Source organism: Hetaerina americana, unplaced genomic scaffold (assembly GCF_022747635.1).
Source record: "Hetaerina americana unplaced genomic scaffold, ioHetAmer1.1.p SCAF_4, whole genome shotgun sequence".
Lineage (NCBI taxonomy): Eukaryota > Metazoa > Arthropoda > Insecta > Odonata > Calopterygidae > Hetaerina > Hetaerina americana.
The window spans coordinates 101,259,206-101,275,350 of NW_027286985.1; positions in this window are offsets into that span (position 1 = coordinate 101,259,206).

Consider the following 16,145-nt stretch of genomic DNA (forward strand, 5'->3'; position numbering starts at 1 on the left):
AGAGCAGCAATCTCTTCGCAGGTACATATACTTGGGCAAACAGATTTCAAAGAAGAACTTTCACGTGCTTTGCAAAACGCCTCGAACTAAAACGCTTCCTAATTAGATGGTCCACACTTTATGATACCTGTGTAAAGTCAACCTGGGAATGGGATAATTTTTTACTTTAGACTAGCAGTGCAAATAAAATTCATGTAGATGAAACAAACAAAAGTTGATTCCTTCCCTCAAATACGGAGAGAGCACAAAAGTTAGAACCTGATATCGCCTTATTTCTGGATGCCAATAGCATTTATGGTAAATTGTTAAAACGGCATGTCAATGAATCTCTATCTAAAACTCAGCGGACTCATTTAAACAATTTGGTTGCCTGTGAAAATGATGCATGCTATTTAATTTAAATAAACTTATTTTTTATTTCAAAAGAAAAGTATTTCAAATGATTAAATATCTGTATTGTTCCAAAAAATGATGGGCATAAGGGCAACAGACTCCTTTGAGCCATTTTTCCTACTGTCGCACGCCGAGAGTAAAGGCACTTTTAATAAAAAAGTCAACGATACGACGTCGGTAGGTATTGCTAGACTACACGTTAATATTTTTCTTGCTTTTATAAGCTTGATGTTTGTGTAAATATAATTATAAAAATATTAAACTACTATATGGAGTAAAGGTCAATATTTTTTTTTAATTCTTTAATCTTTTATTAACACTAATGAGATAAAATATTTTTTACTGGGTTCTAAACGAGTAAATCATTATATCGTACTGTTTTACGAGGCAACACTGTTTGGTGTTACGTACTTGTATTACATGTAAATGAGTTTCAAACAACTCTGTAGTAAATCTGCATATTCTGGTAACGTGGTTAGATCTATTTACTTCACTAAGGTTTTTTTTAGTTTCATCCAATAATTTTTACTCTTTCACGGCGAGTTTACGGTGAAAGCATATACTATGCTTGACTACATTGCTCGCTGTTAAAATAATCATCTCAAGAATTACCTCCTGGTGATTTTATGACGAACGCATATTAAGTTGTAAGAGCCACATTCGTGCATGCATTATTTATGAATTAATTCGGAATCATTTGATACATACGAGACTTGTGCACTAAGAAAAATGCTTACATCCCTTATTGATGCACACATTTGGGACAATTATCAAGGGTGGAACCATTTAATTTGAAATTTTATGCCAGGTTGCCCCAAATACCGAGTGGGCAATAAAGTACCCTTTTACTTACCATCAAGTCTCCGCCATTTGAGTGTGGCCGATCTCAAATCCTGATAAAATGATTAATTCCTGATTTCAAATCTCCGGCTGTAATTTTCGCGGCGACTCACACCCGAGAGCGTCACATCGCAGTACGTGCCGTTTGGGAAACTCCCGCAGTGTTATCGATCCTGAAGTAATCTCCGGGGAAATATTTTATTCGCATTCTCTCAGAGTTCTTTTATCCCTCACTCGTGAAAGGAGGTGATTCATCCATTGCACAGTTTCTTTTCCAATTCCGGTACTGTAGTACAAACTTTTTAGTCCCCGAGAAAATCCATTATTTCTGCGCCCGTATTCTGCCGGTATGAATGAAACGGGCGCTTTCGCCAGTCTTCGATTTAAGTGACGAAAGATAAATCTTTTCCTTATGCCTTCCGTTCGTCATATCCAATGGTTCTATTGGAACGAGATTTTCCAAGCTCACGGATTAATAGCCTACCATTCTACGGTTTTCCTGGCTCGAAGCAAACGCCCTAAAACTCCGAGGGGAATACCAAGGCCGATAACGAAAACGTACCAGTTGCCAAAAGTGTGTCGCATAAACATTATAGTATTTTCGAAAAGAAAACAACAAAGGCAATTATCCATTTACTCTAAGTTATTGGGAAATAAAACTAAAAGTTAGGTCATGAAAAGATTTTTGAAAAAATCAAGATCAAATGAATTATTAAAAATTGATACTTTTAATAAAAGAGTGTTTATCTTAAATCCTGTGTTGGAATTTTATGCAAGCCTCTTAGTTGACATCTCAACTGGAGTGAGCATGTTTCAAATCAAGGCAATTGCTGAGCACTCCCATCAAATCCGTGATAACGGAGAGATTTATAATTTCATTTTTTCCTCGTACCATTAGATATCAAAATAGACATGACCGCAGGCTCGAATCAGATAATTAGCATTGGTAATGTGCATATTTTGTTAATATCCTGCATGAATTTTCAATAACCACATCCTAAAATTTTTCCCGCATGATTTGAATATATTTTGTTTTGGAATATTCTTTTACATAAGCAACTTCTTTTCTGTGAATAACTGCATTCTACTGCATGATCGAACTGATACCTTTGCAGAGCGAAATAGCATGCATGGCTGGTGACCTAAAACACGCCCAAGCGGCGGCTTACGGGGTGTTGTGTACATGGGGATGAGTCCAACCCGGAGGATTTTCGGCAACGTACAACCAATCACGAAAGAACAACGGTGGCTCAAGGAGACCCTCTGCATCTCCTGCTCGGGGTGAGTGAATTCTGTATGGCGTAGGGGGGTATTGAAAATTTGTGTGAGATGACCACGTTTTGGAAAAGATGTGTACATTCTTTGAAAAACAATATTTTGATGATATTTCACTAACATTTGCTACCATTAATATTATCGATTGCCTATGCAGTAGATTATCTGCACACTTATACCTAAATATGGCGTTTATTTAACTTTTATGATGAACTATTTTCACCCATCTCTCCAGTTAGAGAAGTAAGATGCTCTACATAAGGTCGCTGAGAGTCCATACCATAACTTTTGGCTCCTACTTATTTACGTTTTTATCTACATCTACATAAATAACCCAAAATACACCAAAAAGGTTTGTGCCCGGGAGTGCAAGTACCAAGTGGGATGAGTAAGGTAGGGATGAACGTTAGAGGAAGGGTCGTTAAAGGGTTAAAAAAAAGGTGAAAACATTCATTAAAAACTCAAAAAGACGTGCATATCCACATGAATGCTAGTTAAAAATATATTTCCAAGCATAAGTTAATTTCACCTGCTGATAAAATTTCTATTCCATGCGGACAAGGAGGAAATAACAATGAACCATGACCACTTATACTATAGACCTTCACCATTTTAAGACGGGTCATTTTGCCACATAATTTTCAATGATTTCTGTGCATTACGCGAGATAAAGCTCTAACCTAACCTATTGAAATATTATCGGATACCATCAATAATAGCTGTAATATTTTTTTACTCTTCATGCTTCCTGAAAAAAAAAGAATCCTGCCGAACTGGGTAGGAGAAGGGAGGTTCTTGGAAGAAATCAAAGGTGGGCAGAAAAGGTGAATGCATGAAGCATAAAACGTAATGGGATCATAAGTATTAAACAAATTGTGCTAGTAAAGTAGAAGATAAGAAGAAAAAGAAAATTCACTTTGGATGAAATCAAGGGAGACAGAAAGCATGCGGGGTTAAGAAGTAAATTAATTTTAATATAAATTTTGACGGCGTAGAGCTCTGCGTCAGATGTTTCTTAAAAGTGTAGTGAACTTCAGTTCCATATGTTGAAATTTATCAAAAGCTTGGTGCCGTTCATCCAAAACCCACATTTGTCGGAAGATTATCATGAAAATCACTCCAGCTTATCTGGAATAAATGATATGTACGGCAATCTAAAGGGGTAGGTGGTATGTCTGCCAGCAGGAATTTTTAAACTAATTTTCTTTCTATTAAACCTTTGCGTAATCTAATTAGAAATAAAAATTCCTCAACAAAGGGCAAGGATACGACTTATTGTACCAATTTAAGAATCAAAAATCAATCAACGGCCATCGCCGAAGGAATCTTGAATAGAAATTGCTCAAAACTGGAGGTAATTGGCCAAGTGGTGGTGACCTGCTTTTTGAAGGGATTTAAGGTTCTGCGTCCTCGTGCGTGGAAAACACACAAACCTCCTCCTAGCCCGAGCAATGCGTGAAGGAATAGAAAACTGGATGCATGACTGGGGTACCTCACCCTTCAGGGAAATCTCAGGAACGGAGCTTCTCGAAAATTTGATATTCCATTAGGCCGTTCGAATAGTGACGAAACGAGGCGTGCGATCATAACGCTCACACGTTAGAGCTATCGTTATAAACACGTTTTTCAACGAATACGTATACTCCATCAGCGATCCTCAAAATATCGCGATACGAAACCCAACAGGACCCGTTTAGTTTTTCCTCTATAAAATCTTTTTAGCTGTATAACAGTAAATGCGCTGCTGAGGGAACTCGCGCTAAGCAGTGCGATGGCGATAGTGTGCAGATAAGGGCAATGATAGTGCCTCTCGGGACAGTAAATCCTTTTATGGCGCCCTCACGGCGTGTAATGGTGAAATAGGTAATAATCTAAAAGTTCGCGTTTTTGTCGCCTACTCCCTTTGCGACACAACAGGAGTATTTTGATCGGTTTGAAAGACCATTCCCTCCAGACGATTAATTCCTTGCGACCATTCCAGAGGTCAGTGGTAGGGGCACTTTCATTTCTCTAAGAGCCCTTTTAGTGTATTCCCCTTTCACACTTGAACAACTAAACACTTCCTAGTAGACGTGGAGTTATTCAAGTGCAAACCACAGCCATTTCATACGACAGATCTTCCTTCGGAGGTCTGCCGTATAAACGGTTTTGGTTCATTTTTATTCCCTATTTTCGCATAAAATATAACTAATATATTAGGTGGATTAACCTTTGTTTTGAATTACGTTTACCTACAGCATGTAAACAAACTTTCACCTTATTTGACTGTTTTTTACTGAAGGTTTTTTCCCTTCCTCTCCCATATCCTCCCATATTACCTACCCACCTTACCTACCCTCGGCCACACACCTTTTCGTGGATCGTGGGGTGTTTATGTAGATATCAAAGTAAGTTACGTACGTGTGAATACGTCTTTCATGGGTTTCGTAGAAAACTTTTCTTTCTTTCATTTAAATAGGTATTTAATGTATAAACAGCGATTTTAAATGAAAAGTGCATTTCACAGGAACTCTTAAGTGTTACGTTTATCTTACAAAACTATTTAATTATTGCAAGTAGACACACTATATTATATCCATTTTTAATGTTTTGGAGAAATGTTTTGATCTAGACAAAATCATGCAGCCATGCTTTGGTTTCTTCGGAGGGATGTAGGTGGAACTTGGAAGTTTTCACATTTTAATATTATACTCGGGGTAATGTACCCTCGAGCTTGGAATCAGCTCTATGATTATCGACTAAAGAGATGTTCAAGAATAGTATGAGATTGTCTAACAATGAGAATACCTTGAATGACACTCCTTGACAGGAACATTATTTCTCTTTATCAATTAAAGCTCATTTAAGTAAATTAAATATAATGAATAAAATATGCAGCGTACTTCACTTTTGTGTGGTTTGCCAAAGGACTCGCGTCATTTCGGAGAATACGCCTGACAAGTACAGTTCCGCGGGTCGGCTGATTTCATTAACTTATCATTTATTCGCCCACCGAAGCGATGGCGACTAAAATGCGAGAACACCAACCGTGTAAAACTGGTTGTTCTTCGCACGAACACTTCCCTGAGGTCATTTTCTGGGTTCAATGTTCTCTCGTGCGCTCTAGGCTTTATCCTTTTAATCAGTAGATTTATAAAACGAACACTAAATTAGCAGAATTGATCATTTCCCAGGCATAAACTTAAAATATATTAAAAATTTGTTTTCCTTCACTTAGCCTTAAAAGAAACGTCGTGGAATTTGTGTCTGAGTTTCGTCTTCATTTTCGTAAATTTTGAACAATAAACAAAAGAAAAAAAATATTCATGTCAAGTCAATAGTAGTGTGGCAATGTGAAAGTGGTATGTATAGTTACCAACGTTTCAATGATTGCGAATTTGCACCACAGAATGGTGGATCAATTGATGGAGGCAATAAGTGCGAGTTCCCAGAGAAACTCTCCATTGTATACATATTTACATCTACACAATACCCCGCAAACTGCCGCAAGTGTGGGTGGAGGAGGGTGTATGGATACAACCCGTAAAACAAAGTCCAACCGAATGTAAAATAAAGAAAAGCACACCAATTCACACCCACTCATACAAATATATTCATGCAAAACCAATTATAACTTACACAAATGCAAATACATACACTAGCAGCTAACATACAAAAACACATGCACCTAAAAATTAACAAGATATCTACGTAGGGTTTAATCTTATCCTCGCTTATAATATGAATGAATGAATACTGTTTGAATTATGACTTTGAGTACTTACAATTGCGATTCCAGTTTATCAGCGGAACCAACAATTTATGCGTATTTGTTCTGGAGATCTCCTTTACCCTATCTTTGTTATCTAACCTACCCAAATAGTGTGGGGCCACAATCATTCCTTTTGTGGCATAGTTAATCCCGTGTATTCTGAACCTTGCTAAAAGTTTAAATCTCACTTGTTCTTTTCGCGTGTCCAGCGGCTCCCAGCCTAATTCCTCTTAGAGTCCCATCTCTCTCTCTCTCGTCTTCTTATCGTAACAATTTTTTAAAGAATTTCGAGGATTTTTTTCTGAACTTTATCGAATTTACTCTGAACTAAATATAAACTTCTTTCAATCAAGACCGCCAAAATGTTTAAAATTACAAAGTGCCCAAATAATAATAATATTATATGCATTCGAAATCAGCATTTGTTAAAGCTCTTATTTCAATCGTTATATGCTACAGTCCCCACTTATATTTTTTTTGCTACAGTCCCCATTCCTCCCCGCTCAATATCGCGGTAAGGAGATGTAAACTGTGAGTTCCAGGTGCACCTTCGCCGCGGAATCGGCGGAGTTCTCGTTCTCGTTGCTTGTCAGAAGGGACCGTCGAGAGCTGATCCCATTCCATTTTCGCTCGAGAAAGTTTGCCTCGAGAAGCGGGAAGTAATTGACGGAATGCAGCTCCATAGGCTGCATCAAGGCGGCTTGACCCGAGAGCCCATGCACTCTCATTCACCGCGGATTCATTATGAGGAGCTCTGACCGCTGGCGCAGTGATGTGAAGCACGTCGAGGCCAACCGGGGGCCCATGGGGTGACACCGATACTCAGGCACACCCTTAGTCCAATGTCAGCATGGTATGGCGCAATTTTGCGCCTCGATTTACACGCCAAAGATAAACGTTTGCAACCAGGGGTTGGTAAAATATTGAACATCCATTTCGCTTTTCTATTGCTGAAAGGCAAGGACGATATCAGTGGCATATGACAGTGTATTATAAAGGATTGCATGAAAATGATTCCCCATAAGAATGACTACAATCATAGAAATTTGGTGAATTAAAAGAAACGTGTTTTGAATAGGAATAATATTAAGGAACATACGGAAAAGAGAAATATAATTGTACATAAAATTTTCTACTGAAAGGTCTTAAAGATCGACAATTATCTTGAGAAATACCTATACGTGATAGAATTAGACAGCCAAAGTAATTTTTTAGGCGGTGAAGCAAATAGCAAGTACATAATTTTGATATCTGCAAGAAACTTTCTTTTCTCAACTGGTGATCATGATTCCCATGTCCAGAAAACGAGAGTCTATCCACAAATAACTACAGGTTTTTCAATGCCACCGTTATTTTAAATCCTTGAGTAAAAAACCTTCTGGAGGGGGTCCACTGTTGAAGAGCTAACAGATATAATTTTTGATCCCTAATATAGATGTTTTGTGATGCAAAACTTATGAAATAGAATTTAATTGCATTAATATTTCAAATTATTGAAGCATGGAGGTTCAATATTTTTGCCAACCCTCTCTGGCGCTCTCCCTCATTGTGTATTACTCCAACCCCTTCTACCATTCCATCTAAACTGTCATAGTTCTAAATTATATACATGACCTCTCCTAATATCTGGCTTTATTTAATAATTTTCTGCCTCAGAACCGTCATAAACAAATTTCCATCCTAACCGATTCGATCCCTTGTATTGCCTTCAGTGCTGCTGCTGTCAGTCTCTAATTGTAAGGATTTCGTCAGATGATGACTGGCCTCCCCCACTACCCGGGCCGAGTGTTATAGAGACCAGTAATCAATATCTTATCTATGCTCATTATAGTAGTGTGGGATAATAATTGAGATGGTTGGTCCTGTTGTTTTCCTCAATGATTTCTGCTACTTGCTGAATGGTTGCATTCCTCAATGGACAGAATAACTTGAATAGTGGGCCAGTTACCGTAGTTGCCAGGACTGGTGGCTCTTTCCCTTCGATCTTACTGGATTGGGAGATCCTACCAGGACCAGCTAGCATTGCTTAATTGAGTATAACTCAAGGGGTCATTAGAGCACACCAGCTCTTCTACCATAGTGAGAGAGAGGGAATTATAAATTGAAGTATAAATTTTAACCCGGGCACAGGATATCACCTAAACTGTGTATATTGCTCTTATTTTAGAGTAGTATTACAGCTATTTTGACTATAGCCGATATCATCCATGCCGTCAAACAATCAATATTGACCAGGTCGTGTTCCTACAATTTGCGATATCGATTATATATCACATTGAAATCATACCTGTACACGCATTTTTTTTATAGAATTGATATCACAGTTATATTTATTCCTACATTTCTTCATATCAATAATGTCGTAATGTCGATCATAATTATTGGCTATTAATGCACTACGTTTTTAAAATAATTTATATTGAACTGATCAACTGAATGAAATATTGATTTACCCTATGTCGCTCGTATATATCGCCTTAGGCTCAAAATAGATTGTTTAAAAAAGTAGATGTGTAGATATCAATCAATTATTTACCATAGATTATGTTTCACGCCGACGCTTCAAACCTATGCACAATGTATTCGGAAATATATTCAATTCATTTGACATAAAATACTTCCCGCCGAGTTTTAAGCCAGTAAATTGTGGTTTTCCCTGGCTTAGTATTCATAAAACTCGACTAGTTATCGAAGCATTTATGAGCAGGCATTATTCTACTTAGTCAGCTATAAAGTAAGTCAGATCTTACGAAAGGTATTACTCTCATCATATGGGATGAAATCAATGAAATAAATGGGATAAAAGTTTTCAGTTTAACGGTGAAGGACGTCTACACTACATAAATAAATAGGCAAAATTATTACCAAATTACACAGTAAACATAAATACATATCTTGAAAAAGTGAGCAGTTATTTGTAGATTCCTGCCTTCTTATGAGCATACGGGACGACTAGTCGAATAAAAATATTGACGCTCTCCTATTTGAATTCAGGAACGAGCGTGGGATACTGACACAACGGAATATTATATCGAACATGCAAGCGCAGGTTGAAATCCATAAGCCGCTGAAGTATGGCCTCGCACATATTTTTCCCTGTGCTCGGCGTCGCTTCTATCAATGCCTCCTCCAAGTACGAGGAACTTTGCAAAAATGTCGCCTTGGAAATTTACGAGGTAACTTGCCAGGGAACTAACGGCGACCTGACCCATCGCCCCACAAAAAAGTATTTTCTTTAGCTAATCTTACTTTGGAAGAATAGAGCGGAGAAACTTTTCGTCACCAGCAACTGCAGATCCCTCGTTCCTTAAGGAATGGAAAGGTACACATGCCAAGAACAATTGGAAAGAGAAAACTGCATTAGAGTAATTAGAAAAAACGAGAGTGTGACCTTTTTCAGTTTAGTTCGGAGGGATAAATCGGAGTGTTTCATTACTCAGTCTATTACACCAAGAATTTTACTGTGAGTACTACTTTCATTTTCTTACACTTAAGTAAACTTTATTTCTTCAGTAAAAACTATTCGTAAGGAGCTGAAGATGTAATCTTTTTAACCACGCATATTAATCAATAAACATGAAAAGGAAACCTAAAAGATTAAAAAATAAATATTTAAAAAAGTAGCACTTTTAGAAAGAAACATCATGCTTATACATACCAGCCTGAAGCGTATGCTATTCGCTAAATGAAATATTTGATTCACTAAATGATATTTCGCAGTAAATCTAAGGTCATATCATCCAAAACCAATGAAATAAATAAATATGAACTTGTATTAAAACCAACAATAATATTATTTCACAAAGTAATAGTTTGCAATCATTTGGATAAAATAGCAAAGAGAGGTGTTATCTCAAAATTAAGAAGCGGCGTAGAACAATTAAATTTGAAACAAGAACTAGAATGTCAAACAAAATTGGTATGGACTAATAAAAGAAATGACATGGATCCTGGAAAACCTGTAAATGTAGACCCAATATCAGGTAAAGATTTAAAACGATTTAACTAAGAGGCAAAATACATAAAATACGATATAAATTCTGATACAAATGGAATAACTGTAATCTTAAATAGTATTAGAGGTAGCATCCTCTCAGATGAGAAAATAACTTGAAAGAAATAGGACTGTATAATAAATAATTGTGATAGTATGTTGTTTTTTATTCTGTAAAGTATAAATTTGTGTTCGTAAAGACGAAATCAATTGGTAAATCCATAAAAACTCTTAAAAAATACTGTCCACTCTAATATTAAATTTCAGTACAAGTATAAAATTTACTAAAATCGGTATTGATCCAAAAATCTTTTTATTTAACGAACAACCTTTATTTATCTAACAAATTTGTCTGTCTATGTTTGTGTTGACCAGCGCTATCCCGCTCCCTTGTTTGATTGTTCATGCATGTTCATTGTAATTTCGAAGAAAATGTATTTGCATATAAATTTCTGAGCCGGATCCCAGCATAGCATTTGTCGAAATATCGAGATTACATAGTAGTCATCACGTGAAACCTCGGGTATGAATGCGCCAACTGCGTTAAATTTCCGACATGTAGGGCCAAAGACTGTTGAATCGTCAAATCACTTTAGGAAATAGAAAAAGTGAAAGTGATCCTCCCAAAATCTAAATTAAATGAAATAAAAAAATTAACTACCCTATACATTAAAAAATAACTCCGCGGAGACTTTAAACAACTAATGACTCTGATATGCAAAATATTGATTTTACGATACTTTATAAGAATGCGAGTTTTATTTGATCCCTCGTTGACTTAAGTTAGTATCTCACCGAGAATAAAATCTTTTATTTTCGTAAATTAAGTTTTATTCAAAATGACGAACAACATTCATGCTTTATAATTAATTCATTACACTCAATTGAAAATAATATCTAAAATCGCTAAAATCGATGATGCAATTACAAACTAGCTTCGCACATGGTAAAATCTGACAGTATTTCAGCAGGTAAATAATATCGCATAAAAATTTCAAGACTTAAACAAACATTTGTCGGTTTCTGGAAACGATAGTATCATACGGAAAAATAGATAGGCGTATTCTGCATCAGGCTGCGCCTATCTATCAAATCTGCATCAGTCTTTGAATAATAAGATTTTCGATATTTTAGTTTTCCACCCACGAAAAAGTTAATCCACCTCTCGAAAAAAAATATTTTCAATACTTTATTGCAAGACCGAACCTATATAGTTGACGTCATTGACGATCAAGTCCATTTTTTCAGCGGCGTGGACGCGCTTTTAGGCTCCCTCGATTTATGCACTCGCATCCGTAACACCCTGTTACCATCAATCCTCCCTTCATTCACGGGCACTTCATAAATTACATATTCCCACGCACCCCACAATTGGCGTAATTAATGGCCGTCGCGTCCCCTCCACCCTCTATCCTTGGCTCGGGCGCTTGTCGCCAGGGCGTAGGAGCGGGTGGTTGGTGCTCTAGATGAAACGCGCACCCAGTCGAGGTGTCACGGCTGAACGGAGATGTCCCGCCCAAACTTTACCACCCGAAAGTCAGACGCCCTTGCAGATTTTTGGCGGCGGAGGGCGGCGGGAAGAAGATGGACTCGCGGGCGGGAGTATGATCTCTCGCGAGCGAATGAGGGCACAAAAGGAGGTGCGCGGAGTTAGTAATCTCGCGCCAACCGGGGGTGGTAGAGAAACGCGCGTCGGCCTCATCCATTCCTCGTCCCTTAGTGCATGTCGCGCGCTTTGCTTTGTATAATCGCACGGAGGGGGCGGGCGACAGATGCGACGCCATCTCCTGCCCCCCTCACTGCCGATTCGGCACCCCGTGATTGCCCACAACGCCACGACTGCTGACCCGCTTTCGAGAGATCATAAAGCGGGCCCTCGTCAGAGTTCATGGTGACGAATGCCTCCGGGTGATTGGAGAGGGAACGCCGCTCTCCGGCGTCTCTGTGCTGCACTGGGTCATATGCGAACATCCCCGCACCGAGGCTATTGGGTAAGGGGAGAGCATACATCTACAGATATTAACACCCATTGAATGTTCGTATGGCACGGTTGGTGATATCCACGGAGGACTTTCACATGAAGCCGTTTTACACGATGCTCGTTTCAGCACTGAAATCGGGATACTTTAAATCGTATCGTTTAAATACGGGAAATAAGTTAAATTGAATTTTTATAATAAAAGTAATGCGGACAAAATTAAAGCATTGCCATTGACAGGAATCTGAATTGCCTACCAACGGAAAAAGAAATTAGATTCAACTTTCCCCATACATTTTTTTTACCACCGTACATAGAGCATCGATACATCGGTATCAGATTGATTTCAAGTGCCCTCGACATAAAGTTCGCATTAACAACCTCTGTTTCGGGATGCAGCGCGCTATTTCAAATCGTATTTAATTTGTACTAAATCCGCTAGTAGCGTCACATTTCGAGGTGAGTTTGCTGAAATTTGAATGCGAAAGGAAAAAAAATGGGAAATAGAGTCATTTCCGCCACTTCGAGAAGGCTAGAGGTAGTGTTGTCTCTGGATACGGAATGTCGGAGAAACAACAATGGTGTTTTTGTAGGCTTTCTTTAATGCATTGGCATTACTGATTACGGGCCTAAATGGTTATTGGTGTTCAGGAGTAAATATTTCCGTCGACGAAATGAAACATAGCCGCATGTATAAAAATCGGAAAGAGAGTTAAATCATGTAAAAAGAAATACCAAATACTTAGAACCGAGTTTTTTCCGATATAAAACATCCTGATTTCGGAAAATGAAATAAAAATAGCGTGAAACAGTCTTTTCTGCCTTAAATTTATCTTTCTCCCAGCTTATTCGCTTGTTCTACATCACCGTCTTTTTCGGATACTCGTGCTATCATTTTTTTTCTTCAGCGCTTCATAATTTCTTTTCTCTCTTCAATTATTTATAAACTCCTTTACTCGCTTAGTCCTTTTAAATATATTTTACCCTTTAGTCCTTCAAACTTTCTTTTTCAATCCTTATGCACCTACACCCTTGCCCTCTTAAAAAAAACCAATTCCCATTTTTCCTCTCTCTTACCTGGGTGACTTGCTCCACTCAAACCCGGCATTTAGTGTCATATTGCCCCTCAATTTCTTGGGAAAAAGATTATAATGAAAGCATTTTGATCCATGAAATTAAAGTTCCTTTTTATTGCAATAAAATATCTAATATTCTTTCCAAATATTTTTGGTCGGATCAAATGGCTTCAGTTGCTTTCTGGGCATTTTGTTAACTCATTACTTATAACAAAGAATTATGCTAATAATTTTACAAATTATAAGTTCTCCAGGAGTGCTCGAGGTTAATATTTAATATATACTCGAAGCAAATATGATTCAATTTCTCAATAGTAATTCAAAAACATTTCCTAAGGGTTGGATAAACGAGCTTCTGACCCGCCAGAGTTATAACTAATTTTGTCCCGAACATATACCATAAATCCCTTCCGCACAAACTATTAACACACCTAGCCTTTTCGTCCTAAATCTATATAGAATTTAATTTTTAATCCTGATTTATAATTACCGTGCTGGAAATGAATTCCTCTTTAGCAAATCTTTCGGATTTTACGTACGTAGCACCCAAAAGGAAATGAGAAGATGTAAAGATATGACTGACTACAGCGATCCAAATTACTCTCACTCATTAATTAAAATGAAATGAAAGACTTCCGCACCGGAGAAAAAGTAGAAGAAACGACCGGGTCCATTTGAGAATCCGTATGGTGGAGTTTCATACGTTATTAGCTGCCGAATCATCTCTAGACTTCAGGACCCTATCGCTGGGGAATCATTGGAGCGAGAAGGGCACTTTGAGATGCCGGAAGGGACAGTGGTCGCCGGGAGGTCCGAAAGAAGTGGACTTCGTCCAACCATCAAAGGAATTCACGTCGCGATGGAATGGAGGTCGGTGCGAAACGAGAGGAATTCCGACGCGCATTCAATGGACATGCGGTTACCACCGCCAGTTACCTACTACCTTCTGAAAACTTGTTCATTTATATGCAGAGACGTTCCCCTAAAAGAACGCCATGCGAATAAACGCCACCAAGAGCAAAGGGCTCTTCGAAGTGCTGACAAAGTCTCCAGTAGAGGAGACGAGGCCCAGGAAAACTGAGGAAAAAAATACTCACAAATATTACCATTCACCACAACGAAAAATACTTTATCTAGCTAGTCATGAAACTCGTGAGATAAGCCAAAAATATATTCTGCAATGTCTCACATCAAAGGAAATACGATTTATGTGTTCTAGTTGGAGTTGTTCAACTATTTACGCAGATTTACCATTGAAAGAAAAAAATCATGTTACTGATAAAAGGTACGGTCACATTTACATCTACACGAATATCCCGTAATCCATCAAAAATGTTTAAGGCAGGGGGTGCAAGCACGAGGTGGAAATGTTAAGTTAGGAGGGAGAGGGATAGGGAAATAATACCATCGCCATAAAACCCCTGCATTGTGGTACACACATGTGTATGTATATTCGTGTTGGTGGGACTTGTATGTTAAATTTAGTGAGAAACTTAGTTTTAAACAAGTGTTAAAATTATCCGATGCACAACATTTATCGTATATTAAATTGCAGGATATAAACATAAACTTCAAACACTGACATGAGACCTCCCTCATGTTAAAGAGGGTTTTGCAAAACTGGAAAGCAAGAGAGGGGAAAACATTTATTCAGGTAAGGTCATGCAACTTGAGGTCTCAACTCTGATACCGTAAATAGAAGATTGCAGGGAAAAAAGAAATGATAATATTTAAAACAATATTGGGTTTCAAATAGAATATTTATAAAAATCTTTACACCCGGTGTATTTTCAATATAAATAATGGATTCGGGGATAACGCAAGCAATGGTGATGGAAGTGTGGCTAGTCACTTCAAGTCCTGATGTATTTTCTACTGCCGGTGTGATTTTTAATACTTTAACTTGTGTCAACCATAATTTAAAACATTATTGGCAGTGAATAAAGTGGCATTGAGAGAAAATGGAAAAATAGTTTTAAAATAAAATGATTCGGATAGGTTATTAAATTCCGGTATTAAAATTATGAAATATAAAGTTAAACGCATGGCCACGTATCTCCTCGTACAATATATTATTCAATACTTTTTTAATTAATGCTATCTCACATTAGAGGAAATTCGCAAACATCCCGTACGTACGCCGCAAATCACAGGTAAAAAATGTTGCTCTAAATTCTTTGAGCTAACATACTTGTATAAAACTGTGAGTAAAATACTGATGACACAAAACAGAATTCTGGGGAAATGAGCATTCTTCTTTACGTAATTATATGATACCTTATACTTCATGATCTTTCGGAAATTTGGCGAATGGTTTCACTTGGAATTGCAGTAAAATGTGTGCAAAGGTAGAAAAAAAAAGTTATTTTTTTGTTTCACTTGAGCAAATACGGGATAACGTGTGGAGAACCAAAAATTTTAAAATTTTGAAATCATTTCAGTCAAGTTGACTTTTCAGGTTCTACGATTAAAAAAAATTAATCGGTGGAAAGAAGAATGTGTATTTGGATCAATTAAATTATCCTAGAGCATGGATACATTTTCAAATTGCCACACCATTGGTGGAGCAATTTTCTTGAGAGTGCTTTTATCTACTGTTTTAAACAAAGTGACTGAGGTTCGCAACGCACCACTCTCGTATGTTTGGTCACTCAAATTCAACATTTATTTGTTGACCTCCTATTTTTAGACTTTTGCTAGAATACTTTATTTATGATTATCTAATTAAAGTGGGTAGTGACCCTCCAGCACTTCAGGGTGTGACAATACGGGGGACGAAAAAAAGCGTTCATTCACAATCCGAGCAAAAACTATGCGGAACCGAGTTTTGGAGATTAT